The sequence below is a fragment of the Charadrius vociferus genome, unplaced genomic scaffold (genome assembly GCF_000708025.1).
Source record: "Charadrius vociferus isolate BGI_N301 unplaced genomic scaffold, ASM70802v2 scaffold190, whole genome shotgun sequence".
Taxonomy (NCBI): domain Eukaryota; kingdom Metazoa; phylum Chordata; class Aves; order Charadriiformes; family Charadriidae; genus Charadrius; species Charadrius vociferus.
This window is the reverse complement of record NW_009646608.1, coordinates 2094127-2109108: the sequence shown is the minus strand read 5'-3', so window position 1 is coordinate 2109108 and position 14982 is coordinate 2094127.

The following is a 14982-nucleotide window of genomic DNA, read 5'->3' as shown; positions in this document are numbered from 1 at the left end:
CTGAGAGAGGTGAAGAGCCCCGGGTTATCAGATGTCCTGGCTGCCACTACCACCCAAGGAAGCATGCACCTCAGGTGTCCTAGACCAGCTTGCTTTCCCTCAGCGTCACTAAAGCAGAGCTATCGGGGTCAGAAAGATCAACGACATCGTAAAATACTTCAAGCGTATTCCTTTGCCTTGTGTCTTGGCTGTGATGGCCGTTGGGTGGAAGCAAGGCTTTAATGTGCACAGCCCTGGTCTGGTTTTCCCATCGCCGATTCTTCTTTGACCTACCTGCTTGGTAAAATGATGTTGTTTTGCCCTTAGTTCAATTTTCCTCCTCTTAAAAAGTGATAAATCTGTTAAAATGTGAATTTTCTTTCCCCCCCCCCCTTTTTTTTTTTAATTTATTGCTTTATAGTTTGCCATAAATATTCCATTGTATCAGCTTACGATGATGCTGGTTGTGGCTAAGGGGTTGATCCAGTTTCTGGTTGAGCAATGGACGTTAATTACACAAGAAGTTCCCGGCGGGGCGTGGGGAAGGCAACAGAGAGCCTGACCGCTGGTACCAGTGAAGCCAGTGTGCAAGTCCTCATGAACAAGAAACTAGGAATTTTTCTTCTTATCGATAGTTTACAGGTCAAGCTTCTTTTTGTTTCTTAGCTCCATGTACAGAACAATTAAGCTTTGCACTGTGGTGTTGTCCTTCCGTCTCCTTCCGCTGTAGATTTTGCTCTTAACGTCATTTCTTTGCAGCCCCATCTTTGGCAGCCACGGCAGAAACACCAGTGGGACAGCGTGTGAGGCCGGAAAATTTCCCAGAGGGGTCTGATCCTGCAAAACTCTGAGGCTTCACTTTGAGAATTGAATGTTGGGCTCTTCTAAATGGAAAGGGCACCTGGTCTCAGCTCATTTTAAGCAAGACTGGCATTTTCTGGAGCAATTTAGGAAGACTGAAAGGGAGTGAAGTTGTGTCCATCGGGCCAATGGAAGTACTTGCGTGCTCTCCCAGCCCCGTAAGTACATCGCGGTAATTCAGAGGAGTAGCGCGTGCTCATTTACAGAATACGTGCTACAGAAGAATTATCGCTCGTCAGAGGAGATATGTGCTTAATGCAAAAAAGAGCCCGAGATTGCAGAGCTGCTCGGCGCAGCCCATAGCTGAAGCATGTTGTGATACCCCTGGGTAAAGATCAAACTGGAAAGGACTTGCCGACATCTGATTCTCCTCAATTTTTGTTGGATCCAAATCTAGCAAAAGGGCATTTTTATGTCTGGTCACAGTCCAAAAAGATATAGCAAAATCACCTGGAGTTACAAATGTGTTGCAGAACCTGTCCCTAATCACATTAAGAGCTCTAAACTGTAAGGCTCAATTGTTTGCCAAATGAAATATTCTCCTCCGGTATTTGCAGAAAGGAATTACAGTCTGTGAGTAATGTTTTTCATTTGGTATTGAAGTAGGGTTTCTGCTTTATGGACCCAATCCTGAGCTTGGGGAAGGAGTCGTTAAAAAGGCTTTGTTTTGCTGGGAAATAAGGGCAAAGTTCCTCTGTCTTCACATCCACCTTGGGACTGGGACCCACGGAGCTAGGGGATGGCCCCATGGGGCTGGTGCTACCTGCTTTGCATGGAGCCGTGGCGTTGGTGACACAGCAGGTCTCAGATGATGTATTTTGGGCTCTCGGTTTCCAGTTGAGCCCCCGAGGTTCACGATGTCAAACTTTCTTCTGCAGTTCTGAGAGAAATGGTGGTTGTTGTGGGATTTGAGGTTGTGCTCACAGCTCTGAAGGCTCTGTAACCACAGGACTCTGATCTCCAGGGCTTAAATGAGAGCCCCTAAGGATGCGAGGACCGCTGCAGAAATGTCTGGCAGCTGCTTGGGGTGCTCTGGTGTCCCTCCAGCTGCTTTAAACACGTAACACTGACCAGTGGACTCCTGCTCCAAGCTTCAAGTGGCCCTAGCCCTTTCTTTTCGTCCATTCTGGTGTTCGCAGCTGTTGGCCACCAGCCGTGGCCTCTGCCCTGCTGGTCACCCGTGGTCTGTGCACAAACTCCTGGGCTCTGTATCCCCCAATAAACCGATGAATCGGGTGACCTGGAGCTCTTGCAGCAGGTCAGAGGAGGGGACAGTGAAATCCAAGAAAGCAAAATATTCAAAGCACCCGGTCAAACGCTGGGAGGAGAAGCAAGGGAAGATGGACTCCAATAGAGGACTCCAATCTCCCACTCATCCCGGATGCGCCTCACGCGGACTTTGTCAGTGTAAGGGTAGAGCTGTGAGAGCTGAGTCAGCTCCGAGGGCAGCGGAGAGATGCTGTTCACTTAAACCCGTGCTGCCGCCGAACGAGCCGCCCATCACGCTGCACTTAATTAAGTTTACACTGAAGGAAACGCTTGCCGAGAGTCATCCCGCGTCCCGGGGGAAGGAGAACCCCAAACGGCTTTAATACCACCTCATATTTTAAGCTAGGGGCAGGAGGGGTGAGGGAAACACCGTAATCCCTCGGGAAAAGCAGAGCACTCCCTCCTGGGCTGCCCGGCGTGCCGTGGGCTGCCCCCGGAGTGCCCCCTCCTCGTCCCGGGGGAGGAAGCGCGGGGCCGGAGGAGCAGCCGTGCCCTGGGGATTTTGGCCTGACTTCTTGCAGTGTCTTAATATGCCCCAGCTGGCAGCAATAATTGGAGAGTTATTAAATAACTGTCTGCAGTGACATACAATCTGCAGAGCACTGTACCAATTATTTTTCATTTGCTTCCCTCTATCTCAACGTGTCTCCCTCTACCCATCCTGCCCCGCCGCCGTTCCCATGAACAATTTACGGTGGTGATTGTAGGGTAGGGAGATCTTCCGCAACAAAGAAACTACTTTATTTTCTGCCATGGTTAATGCCTCAATTTAATGAGTCCTTCATATCATTCTCACCACCCTAAATTAAAGGGTAGCCTATGCAATTAAACTGTTTGGGTTTCAAAATGCCCCTCTCACAGTTATCTGCAAAATGGGTTGAAATACAGCTGCTACTAATATTGCTCGTATTAAAACTGGCAAAGGCAAAATTGCTTTCATCTCTTTATTTTTAGTAGTGTGCCTTTACTTTCAATTAAAGCAATTATTTGCACCATCTTGTTCCTGATCATTGTCCCATGAGATTTTCCTAGCCAGGAAATATCTTATGCGGTACATAACTGTAGATGCGTAGACCGTAATGGTTGTGTCTTTCAGGAATAAGGGGAGAGCTGGGGTTTGCAGCCGAATCTTGGTCTAATTTACACCAGTATGAATCCAGAGTAAAGCTGCGGTTTGCAATAGATTCACTCTAGATTTAAGCTTTGTTAGATCAGAATGTGGTCCTTTTTTTTTTTTTTTTAATAGAACTTTAATGAAGGAAAGAAGTTCCCTGCACCCTTCTGCCCAGATCTTTTCTTTGCATCTGGAACATACTGCTCTATTACCGAGGGTCAGACAATAAACTGCACTCATAGAGCATCCTCAAGGACCCTCGGATCCTTTCCATCAGGAATTGCTTCACCCATCCCTGATATCCAGCCCACTCGAGATGAAAAGCGGCTGCTCTTTGAGGAGTGGGAAGAGGTTTGTCGCCGCTTGGGTTGGGAGCGGAGCGGGGAGAACCCAGCGCACGGCAGCGCTGAGCAAACCGGGGCTCACACCCACAGATCCCTCCCAAACCCCACCTCACGCTCTGTGGGGTTTCCATCAGGGCAGGGAATGTTCGGGCCCATGGATAGACAAAAGAAAAACACTGAAATAACAGTTGAGGCACAGGAGGGAGTGACTGTGTGTTTGTTTTTAGGCAAAATGTAATCACTCTCTGGATTTAGCTGAGTCAGTGGAGCCACAGATCCCAACCTTGCAACCCTTGTGGGGGTCGGGGCTCTTCTGCACCCGAGGAGCAGCACCGAAAGCGGCAGGTCGGACGCATCGGCTATAAGGTTTCCTTTTATTGGCGTCAGTGTGAGCCGGAGCAGCCAACGCAGCAGCCACCTCCTCTGAAGCACCCACAGGTAACCGCTGTCACGTCACCTCTTGCAGAAGTGCCATAGACTCCAGGAGTCACAATTTCCTTTTTTTTCCTTTTGTCCCCAAAATGTCAAAACAGAAGCACGAATAAGTGGCATAAGAAAGAGCTCTTTTCTGCCATTTAGCTGAGAAAGGCTCTGGAGGAATCCAAGGTATTATATTTGTGATACATCCATGGTGAGGTTTCCTCTTGCCCCAAGCCTGTATTATATTTGTGATACATCGGCAGTGAAGTTTCTTCTTGCCCCAAACCTGGTAAGTTCCAATATTCATTTTAATGATCTCATTTTAGAAATAACAGAAAGAAAAACAATACATTCAATAGAAATGAGATTAGAAAAGGGAGGGGAGTGAATTACAAATGCAAGAGTCTGTACTTATTCCAAGGAAGATAAATCTCATTTTGAGCGGTCTCCAGTGAAACAGCGTCTTGCTGGTTTTGTGATGCATTGTGATGCTGTGAAACAGCATCTTGCTGTTTCGCAAATAAACCTGCTTTTGTTGACAAATAAAAGTGCAAGGCGGTGGCAGGGAGTGTTTTCTAACACTAGCTGGTTGTCACAGTATCTTGGGACTAACGATACCTGGGTTTTATCCTTGGCCTTGCCGCTGTCTCTCTGCAATAAATCATTTAACACCCTGTGCTGAAGTTGCAGCACAATCCGGAAAATCAAACTCCAGCGAACAAATGTACAAATGACATCAGTGTGTAACTCTTGGTAAAATTGTCACTGCCAGGCTTCTCCCTCAATAGGATCATGAAGTCTGGAGAGCATAATGAATTGGAAGGTGCAAATTAGCGTCGTTTCAGCAGCCCGCAATTTGCTTCAGACTAGTGTGGGACAGGCTGTCGCTGCGAGAGGTATTTTAATTTGGGACTGGATCTTGTGTGGCGATGAACGTCTTGTGTGGCTCCCGATGTAGACACGATGCCGGTGATGGCTTGAAAAGCCTCTTTTGTTTCTTTGGCGTTTTAATGTCTATTTGGTCAGATTTTCTATCTGTGTGAGTAGCAGAAGAGGCGTCTGCTCTGCAGAACTCTCCCTGAGCCCCTTCTCCGTCTGCCCCTCGAGCTGCAGCGAGGAAGGACCACGTCGGGGATTGATAAGAGGGACTGAACTGCAAACACCCACCAGCTGGGCAGCGTGGTAACACCACCACGTTTGCTCTCACCTAACGGAAAACAGATCGGCCTTTTCCCTCCTGCAGCTCGATGGCTAGGAGGGAAGTGCTGGCCTGAGCCATGGTGGGTTGGGGTGAGTTATCCCTAGAAAGAATGTACCCCCGGGAACTGGCACACACCATGACGGGGTACGGAGAGCTGCACAAAACACCGCTGCCATCAGCAGCCACGTGGGCTGGAGCTGGAGAGTGGCCGACCCTCCCAGCGAGGGGAGCTAATGATTCCCTTCAGGATTGCATCATTCGATTCAAACTGAGTCATTATGAGGCGATTTGGGAACACGAGTCAGAATTCATTACTGAGGAAAGAGATCGGAGCTGTTGCAAGAGCCTCCTGTCAGGTAGGTGCTCGGAGGCATGGCTGGCGCCTCGCTCCCGGGGCCACGACTGGCTCTTCCCTCAGAGGCAGGAGCCGAGATCACGGCCAAGGTGGGCTGGCCGCATCCTCCTCTTCCACCACCCACGGCTGCTTTCTGCCTGCCTCCCACCATCTGCTTCCCCCAGGACACCCATTATAAAAATAAACAAACGTTGGAGCAGAGAGATTGAAATAATGAAATTTGCACCCGTGCGAGCCTGGGACAAAGCCTCAACCTCTGCCAGCAGTTATGGCATCTTCTCCTCTGCTGGTCCAGTGCTCACAGCCGCTTTGCCCTGGCCAGACGGCGAGATGTTTGCCTGTCCTGCTCGCTACCTGCTGCTGCTGGTGCCTCTGCCAAGTGGGCACAACGTTGCACGGCTCTTTGCAGGGTGGGTCTCTTCTGCCATCAGGAAAAGCATTTTTGGCAGGCACAGCGGAAGGGCTGGAAAAGGGGTACCTGCCAGCCCCCAGCTGTTTTGTAGCAGGTTCAGCGTTTATCTTGGAAACCCAACAAAACCGCATGGTTGGCATCATCGGCATTTGGGCTACAACTCGTTCTGTGAAGCCACTGCTGAGCCACGGGAGGATTTCTACCCCAAAGTCACAAAGTGTGGGCTTCAAACTGCCAACATCCTTGACGAGGGCAGAGAAGGTGGTGCCGAGGATGGCTGAAGGTTCGAGAGAGCGGCAAGAGAAAAGGAGTTTGGGGAACAATCCAAAGCTTGATTGTACGATGGCACGAAGATGGACACTGACACGCCTCTCTGATCATCGGTAAGCAGAGATCAATTATTCAAGAAGTTTAAACACCTACCAGGAGCGCATATTAACGTCAGCTTGATGACTTAGAAAATGAGGGCACAGACAAACACCAGGGTGGATGGATACAGGCCCATCACTTGCCTCTGCAGAAAGGTTTTATCCTGAAATAACTGCTGTGGGAGGCCAAGTTCTGGCCGCTGAAGGTGAGCTGGAGTCTTAGTTAATATGTTTATAAAGATGTGAGGTCTGGGTGTTTACTGACAAAGAAGATGCCGATGTCTTTGCAAATAAAATAAGCAAGTGTTTGCCTAGTGAGGGGGAAAAAATAATTCATAAATACATTGAATAACAAGGAACCTCTTCGAGAACCAAATATGATGAAGACGGTGAAACCCCAGTGAGGTGAGCCAACTGGTGGGTAGAGAGGACAAGAGAGGACAGACCCGCTGAGCTTCTCCTGTGAGTCATTTTCTAGGGAGCTCCATGCCATGGCTGCTTGAAGAGATGATGGATGGCTGATTCCAAATAATACTTCCACCATCGCAGCGTGACTCACCAGAAATGAGGAGATTTAGAGGAACAGGGCAAGGTACAGGGTGAAGAAGAGGATTTCAAACAACGGGCTCAGGGCATTGCAGCCCTCTCATTACTCCTGCCCCACATGGCACTTACCGTAGGACTGTAACAGAAGAAAAGGCTTTGCATGGTCTCACAGCTGCATCTGCCTCTGGTGCCAAAGCCACGCAGCACAGGTGACAGTCTGGGACACTGGGGTGGCAGTTCACCTTCTGCTCAGTGGCTGCAGGCTCAGGATTGGCTGTACTGGCTCAATCATTCGAAACCAGTGCCACAAAATTAAGCCACCTTTGTGAATTAGAGGCTGCATCTTAGACGGTTTGAGGTTTTTTTCCCCAAACTCCTGGCAAAAAGCAGCAGCTCCCAGTAGGGTCAGTTGTTTGTGTGAGAGAGAAACTTGGTAAAAACTTGGTGAATTTGGGTATAAATGGTTTCCTTTGCTTCCTCAGCAAAAAAAAAAAAGTCTTACTACAAATAAGCGCATACCCCCAGCCTTGTTCTGTCCTGGGCGATGCTTAAACTGTCAATAATCATAAGGCTGCTGTCACAGTGCTGCTCAATGGGGTTGACAGATTATATCTCTAAAGTCCCTTTATTGGACCTTGTTCCCAGAAAAGCTTGCAAATTGCTCTGATCTTACCAGACAAAGGCGTTGCTCACTCTCGGAGTCCTTGGATATCCTACACAATAAGGTGGGAATTGGTGAGAATTACCTGAGATAAAATATCCCTTACAACATCAAAGTTCCTGATCTCTTAGCTGTCAGCCGCAGGTATGTGAAAGTCCTGACAGGCTGAAGATAGAAGGAAGAGATAAAGCAAAAGAGAAGGGAGGGAACAAAAATGGAGAAATTCTCTGGATGAAACGTTATATCATTGGATTTGGCACAAAGATTTCAGTGCAACGGGTCTGTAGGGCTAGCTGGGGCGTGAGCAAGGCACGGGGCTTTCGCCTTTCGAAATGAATAAGCGGCAGCTGATACCGGGTGGCCAAGGACAGATCCCAATCTTCATTACACCAATGGATAAGAGAAGCAGGAGTAATAGAGATCGGGATACAGCTAAATCGGGATACTGCTAAATCATGGTCGTGCAACCCCCTTATCTTCCCCATCTCCATACTCTAAGCTCTTTGTCGTTTTTTCCCAGAAAGACGGCTGAAGTGGGTCAGCTACCGAGGGCCAAACGCTGGTGTAACACAAGAAATCATCTTTTTGACATCTTCGCTCTGTACATTGAATAATAAGGCTCCCTGCCGAGGGTTGACCTCGCCGGGTTGTTCGCGGTAGCTATGGCAGGAGAGCCAGGGTCAGAATTTTACCTAACGCGACCCAACCTGGATTAGTGATCTGGTTGCAAAAGCCCGGGTTTTTGGCAGTAAAACCACAGGTAAGTCTGAAATCATTTCACTGAAACAGATTCAAAGAGGTTGAGCTGAAACGAGATCTGGCTCGTTTGTTTAAAATCCTGCCCTTTCACACTGCAAAGCCCGGACGGACCTTCCCTCTGCCCACCGCTCCCGCACACCTAATCCTCCTCCCAGGACTATGTTTTAGAGCAGATCAAATACCTTTCGTTTCTTAGAAAGGACTGCTTCTTGGCAAGTGCACAAAATACTTTTCTCAAATGACATAAATATTGTATGTTATTTGCTGCCTTGCCAAAATGCAAACACACACATGCGCTCCTAACTAAGCAACATTCTTTAAAAGTTAAGATCGTTGTTTAGGACGAAATATGTAGCATTTTATAAATCCAAATTGATCACGCACTGCGTGTGTTGAAAATATGTACCAAAATGGGACCCCAAAACTCCATTAAACCACCTCTGAGACAATACATCACTGCACCTTTATATTGCACAGAGGGGTTTAACAACCCTTCTCCAGGAAAATATTTTACTAGGTAACAAAAAAAAAGTTATTGAAAACACATATATTTGATACTTTTGGCAATTCACTTTACTACTTGCATTTCCAATTCATTGGTATAGTTCATGAAAAAAAAATAATATTTTTGCAGTTGGGTCATGTTATTATTTCTCTAATTGTTTTTCTGCTTGAAAGTCACGATACGATTTCTTTCTGTGAAACAACAAAGAAACACAAAAGCTGCTTGCCCGCTTTGGTGACCCTGTAGATGTTTTAGGGAAACGGGGTCTGTTGTAAGCGTAGAATACACCCAGACATGCCTACAGGAAATTATGGCATCTTTGTGCATTTCTGTATAACCAGCGTTGCATCTGAAACAGCTAAAAAAGAACCAAGGGAAGAATTAGTATGTTGAATTTTCTAAGGAACAAAAAGAAGGTAGTATTTACTAGGCAATATTAAAATATTTTTTTAAAAAAATAGATAATTTTGCATCAGATCACCCAAACTGCCCCTGGCACTCACCTGCTGCATGACCTGGATACATTGCTCCATCTCACCCTCTAGCGCTCCTCTTCTCTTGGCTGGTGTGAACCCCCCTCTCCAGGTGAAAGCCTGCCTTGAGTTTGGCCTCCCACAAGTGATCCCAGATGAGGGCAAAGGAAAGGAGAGGAGGAGATAAGCTCTTCCTAAAGCAGACTAACAGCACGTCCATGCTACAAACCTAACTTGGGCTCAGGTTCAAGTCTGCTACATCCTTTTCCTATCTAGAGAATGACTTTTCACCCAAAGCTGCTTGTGCTTTAAGCCCATTTTAGCTGGCTGTCATGGAAATGTGGACATGTGCTGGGCTTTTGCTTTCCCTTGGGTAGATAACACCCATTTTGAAACAAAGCTAAACCACAGGTGTGAGCCCTCAATGCCTGCCTGAAGTCCACCCTCCCATCTCCGTCCCCACATGCCTCTTTCCTTCACATATCTTCAAGAAGACTTTGATGGAGAGCTTCCATCTACTAATGTGCAAAGAACCAAGGAACATATGCCCTTGGAAGCACTGGTGACATGCAGACCTGGTGACAGGAGAAGCATAGAGCCACTTGGTGGGCTGTGGCTCCCCAGGGTGTTCTCTGATTCCTGAACCCCAATGCCAGTCATCTATGAAGACCAACACTGAACATCCACACAAGGATTTCTGCTTATTTAACCAAACTTGTCCTGGACCATGTGTGTATTACTTCTGAAGAGCTTACTTCTTACAGTGCTCCAGGTAAGTCCAACCTTTGCTTTGAGAGAGATACTGTAAGTCCCCACAAGCACAAATAAAATAAGCAAGTCTAGAGAACCCTTGTCTGTCTAGAGAACAGTCATTTTCCCTTTTAATTACTTCCTGTATGACACATTTCGTTAGGTCCCAGCTTCTTGCCAGTTCATCTTCTCCTCACTGCATTTGTTTCTTGCTGGGCATGTAATTATGACCGTGAAAGTCCATCAGCAAAAGTGTAATCAATTTGAAAGATTAATGAATCTCACGCTTTCCCTCTCTCCTCCCCCCCCAAATTAGAAAGCCCCCTCTGTCGTTTCCAGCACACATCTATCATTACGCACTCCTGGGTCTCAGGTAAATTAGCAACCTGATTCTTTTCCCTGCTGTCACTTAGAAGAAAGGGGCTTCTTATTTGCCATCCAAGGAAAAGTACAGTAAACCTAGAACTAGATAAAAGGGAAGTAATCAAATATATTTAACTGTACTCAGCCAAATCCCATTATTTGTATAGATGTTAGCTGGGCCATTTGAAGAGTTAGGATAGCCTTGTCTCTACTAGGAAATCATACTGCTTGATTGAACAGCACAATTTCTGAGCTAGTGTTCTTCTACTTACTTAAAATGAGAAGTTCATTTTTTTTCTATACATATGTATGAATTGTTATGGTGAGCTTGGCAGATGGTAAAAAAAAGTTACGCGTCTTCGCTCTTCCACTAACCAGGTGCGTTTGGGGTGAACACAGCATCCCTCTGTTTTAGTTGCACAGATGGGAAATGCCTCAGTGCAGAAACTTTCCTTGTATTGTCCTTCTCACTTTTACCTGAAGGAAGCAGGGAAAATAATTTCACATGAGTCACCTCCTACAAATCAGCAGGCACCACCTCCCTGCTGTTGTGGAGAAGAACAGCTTATGGAGTATAGGGAAGATGTTGGAGGAACAGAGCAGCCATAGTAAAGGCACGTGCTGGGAGTATCTCATGGAGATAATAACCATGGTGAGGGTTGTAGGACAACACAGAAAACCTTCAACGCTAGGGTGCTAGGACCACAGGTTTTGAAAATATATGGACAACATCAGGGCAGTGCTTATACAAGGGGTGCAGCCGTGGCAGCCGGCTGTGTGGGAAAGGAAGAATGCGCCACCTCTAGACGGCTGCGATCGATGGTCCTGTGCACAAGTACCTTCCTCTTCAGAAACCCCTCCAATGCCAAAACACACAGAGTACACGGGTCAAGGCTCATCTAGCCTGGAAATCTAGCAAAACCACCTCCGTACCCTCTTCCACAGGACCAAGTTATCTTTCCGTTTTCCCTGTGCAAACAGTGCAGGTTTTGCGGTGAAACCATTTGATTAAGATGGTCCAACGCAAGCATTGAAATCCAGGTCCATAGATTGAGAGAAAACCTCCCCTGGACTCTGTGGCAGCACAGAGCTTTTCTCAGCTTGGTTGTGTGCTCAGAAGACACTCGTTTGTGTGCTAACCAGCCAGGTGAGTAACTGTGGCTCTGGAGGAAGCCCTGTATCTTCAGGATGATGAACTAGCTCACCCTGATGTAAATGAGCATAACGAGATGAGACACATTCTGGTCCCAGACTTTACTTTGCTGAGATGAAACATTACAACTCAATGTTGTTTCGATACTTTGGGGGGAAGAAAGAGGGAGACAAGAGTCCCCACATTGGATTTTCACATGCCTGAGTCAAATTACCCTCCCTTCTGCGGGGCTTCTTCTGAAATAACAGATCTTACTGTAACCAAATATTGCCATCCAGGAAAGCCATTTTGCAACCAGCAAGGAGGCTTCTTCCTTCTCAGCAGCCGCTGAAAAGGCCCTTTGTTCTTGGGCTGAACACCTGGAGAGTGTTATCAGCAGTGGCCTCTCGGGGCCGGCGCGCTGAGCAGCTGCGGCAAGACCCAGTGGCATTGGCATCAGCAGCAGCACCTGGGAGCTGCTGGCACCCAAAACCCATCCCGCCTGGGCCATTGTGTGGGCAGCTTTTGGTTGTTCCCCTCTTCCATGAGGACCAGGGAAAGTGGCCTAGCCTGTATTTTCTTTCTTTTCCCATCCTAAAATGATCAGCCTCACTCCAAATGGTCACCTTGAGGAGGCGACACTTCTGTAGAGGATGGAAAACAAGCTTTGGGCATTTCCGTGCCTTTCTGGAGAAAATGGTAATGTGAGTGGCGAAGGGCTGACACAGAGCTCCGGCATCCTGGGCACATGGTTTGAAACTGTACCTCGAAGAGTAGAAGGTGGAACTGTTGACTGGCATGAGGGGTAGAGCATCCATCCACCAGAGAGAGAATCACCAGGATTCCCTGCTAGGCCTGGCAGGAGAGGACTGTGTGCCAGGATTGCCCCGAGCACAGCTCCCTGCTCCGTCTGTACAGTCAGCACAACTTCTGTGTGCGTTCATGAAGAGACAGTCAGATCCACATCCGCTTGGAAACTCGAGGAAACCCAACTCATCCAACCCAGCAGGTAACGTAATGCCCTGAAGGCAGGGGGTCCCTTTTCATACACCTGACGGTAGAACCACACTGTATAAACCATTGCTGCTTACATCAGCTTCAAAAACCAAAAGGTTTTCATTCTTTCACTGCATTTTACATGATTAAAAGAAAAATCTGCATAGGGGGAGGAAAGCTGGAGAGTCAGGAAGCAGGGCCTGTCAGGAGCGGATCTGCCGTGGGGTCACCGGGAGAGGTGCCTACACCGACTGAGTCTGTGCTGAATCTGTGAGGACTCTACCAGTAGCCTCAGTGGAAATTGTATCTGCAACCTCTGAGCTATTTAGCAGGTCCAGACTTGCAGGCCTTTCTCTGCATATTGATTTTCCGCTAAAGTCGGGCTGGACAGTCCATGTCACAAAAAAAAAAGAAGAAAAAAAAAGGAAAATACATCATTCCTCCTTTACTGATAATCCAGATAAAATACTGACTCCTACAAGGGAGTCATATGTTGGGGGATTTCAGCACTGCCTCACTGCAGGCTGCACAGCTCTGTGAAGTATTCATTCTGGAGAAGTTCTGCCAAACACGGAGAGCAAATTGCCTAATGTGAGAAGGGGCAGACCACAGCTAAAGCTTCATCCTCCGCAGTGGCAGTTCAGGGTTAACATCACGAGCTCTTCCATACACGATGGCATTATTTATCTTTTTTTTTTTGGTCTGTAGCGGTGAAAGAACAAATATTTCAAAAGGTTCAAATAAGGCCTTTGAGTGCCAGCACTGAGTCCCTGTGAGGTTCAGATAAACTGACAAAATAACATCCTGCAAAAGCTTTACCTGGGACAAACCATGATTTCTGTGTTCACGTGCAGGCCGTCTGTAATGTTCGGGCCACTTTAAGCCTTGGTCTCTCTCCAGACAGCAGTACCTGCTCTCCCATGACTTTATGTCTGCATCTCTTTCTAATATTCCTCCTTTTCTTCCTTGTGAAGGGAAAATTTCCAGGTTTGTTTCTTTTAACTTTGTTCATGGTAGCACTCTTGACAGAAGGACTTAGTGTCTATTTAGTGTCTTTGCAAGGAAAAGGGAGAAACTTCTCAGTTACATAAAAGTTTGTATCAAAATTCAAGAATCCGGATTAATTATAGCAGACTTGCCTTGTATCATTCAATTTGTTTGAATAGCTTTAAAGATTAAGCAGATCCAAGGCCTAACAGAACCAGAGCCAGTAAGACAATAGCTGAGATTTTCCTTTGAAACAAAATATACAGGTGGTTTCTGTGAGTTTCTGTGTCTATCTGCCCGGCTTTTTTATTTTTATGTCGTATCCAATATCACAGAACCTGGCAGTAGAAATCATATAGCAATTTGTGAAAGCTTGTTGCTGTTCTAGATATCATATAGTCTGTTCCACACCAGCAAAGACAAAACCAATGCCTTTACTCCTCGAGATTTCATTCAAAGGATAATGATCTCTGGTAACAAAATATTTGGCAGTAGCATTATTTAAAATGCACAGAGGAAATGTTTGTCCCTAATTCAAGGGACTGTGGTCACACAGTCTCTATTCACTTGGTATTTACCAACGAATGCCAAAGGCTAATCTACAAAAAGCCCAGGAACAGAGTTAAGTTTATCGCACTCCATCCTTAACCCATCCCATTGTAAGGGGGGAAAAAAAGTAATTACTGAATTTCTTTGTGGCCAGAGAACTTATAAACTCTGTGTTATACCCAGCAGGCTGTAATGGCTCTTTCGGTAAATATCTAATTAAGCGGTTGGGGTGTTGGTTTTTTTTTTTTTTTTCCTTTCGCTGCATACTTTTGTGTTTTAAAATCCCTTTGCATTAAACGACTTCTCGAGTTTTCCAAACTTCTCACAGGCACAGAAGAGGGAAGTAAGAAAAAAAGCAGAGGGGAGATTTCGGTCGTGGGAACGGGAGTCAGAGACGGGGATTTGCAAAGGCTGAAGGCAAATCCTCCCCCAAATCTCCATCTAAAACACCGAAAACCGCAGCCACGACCTGCCTGGGACTGCTGGCTCTCTACACAGGGACAAATAAAACCAGCCCGAGGGGGCTGTCGCCTTTGGGGAGGTGTGTGGGGGGTCGCTCCCCGAAAACCAAAAGCAGTTAAAGCACCGCGAAGGACACGGCCCGGCGGCAAAGCGACGGGTTTGCTTTTAATTGTGCAAATCCGGAATTTCGGAAGTTTTCCCTCCCCCCCTTCCGCGGGTCCCCGCGGCCGCCCGGCACCGCGAAGCCCCGTTTTTTCCCCCGCGGCACCGACGGGCGCTGAGCGGTGTCAGCCGACGGGAACGATCGCGGCTGATCCTAGTCGGTAATGTCGCGACGGTGCCCAGCGCCCCCCGGGGTGGCGAGAAACTGCCCCGGAGGTGGGGTGGGAGAGGAGCCGAGCATCCACCCCACTCCGCGTCTCTGCTTTAGGAGGGATGCTCGGCTTCGGCGAGGACCGCGGGGAGGGGGGAAAACT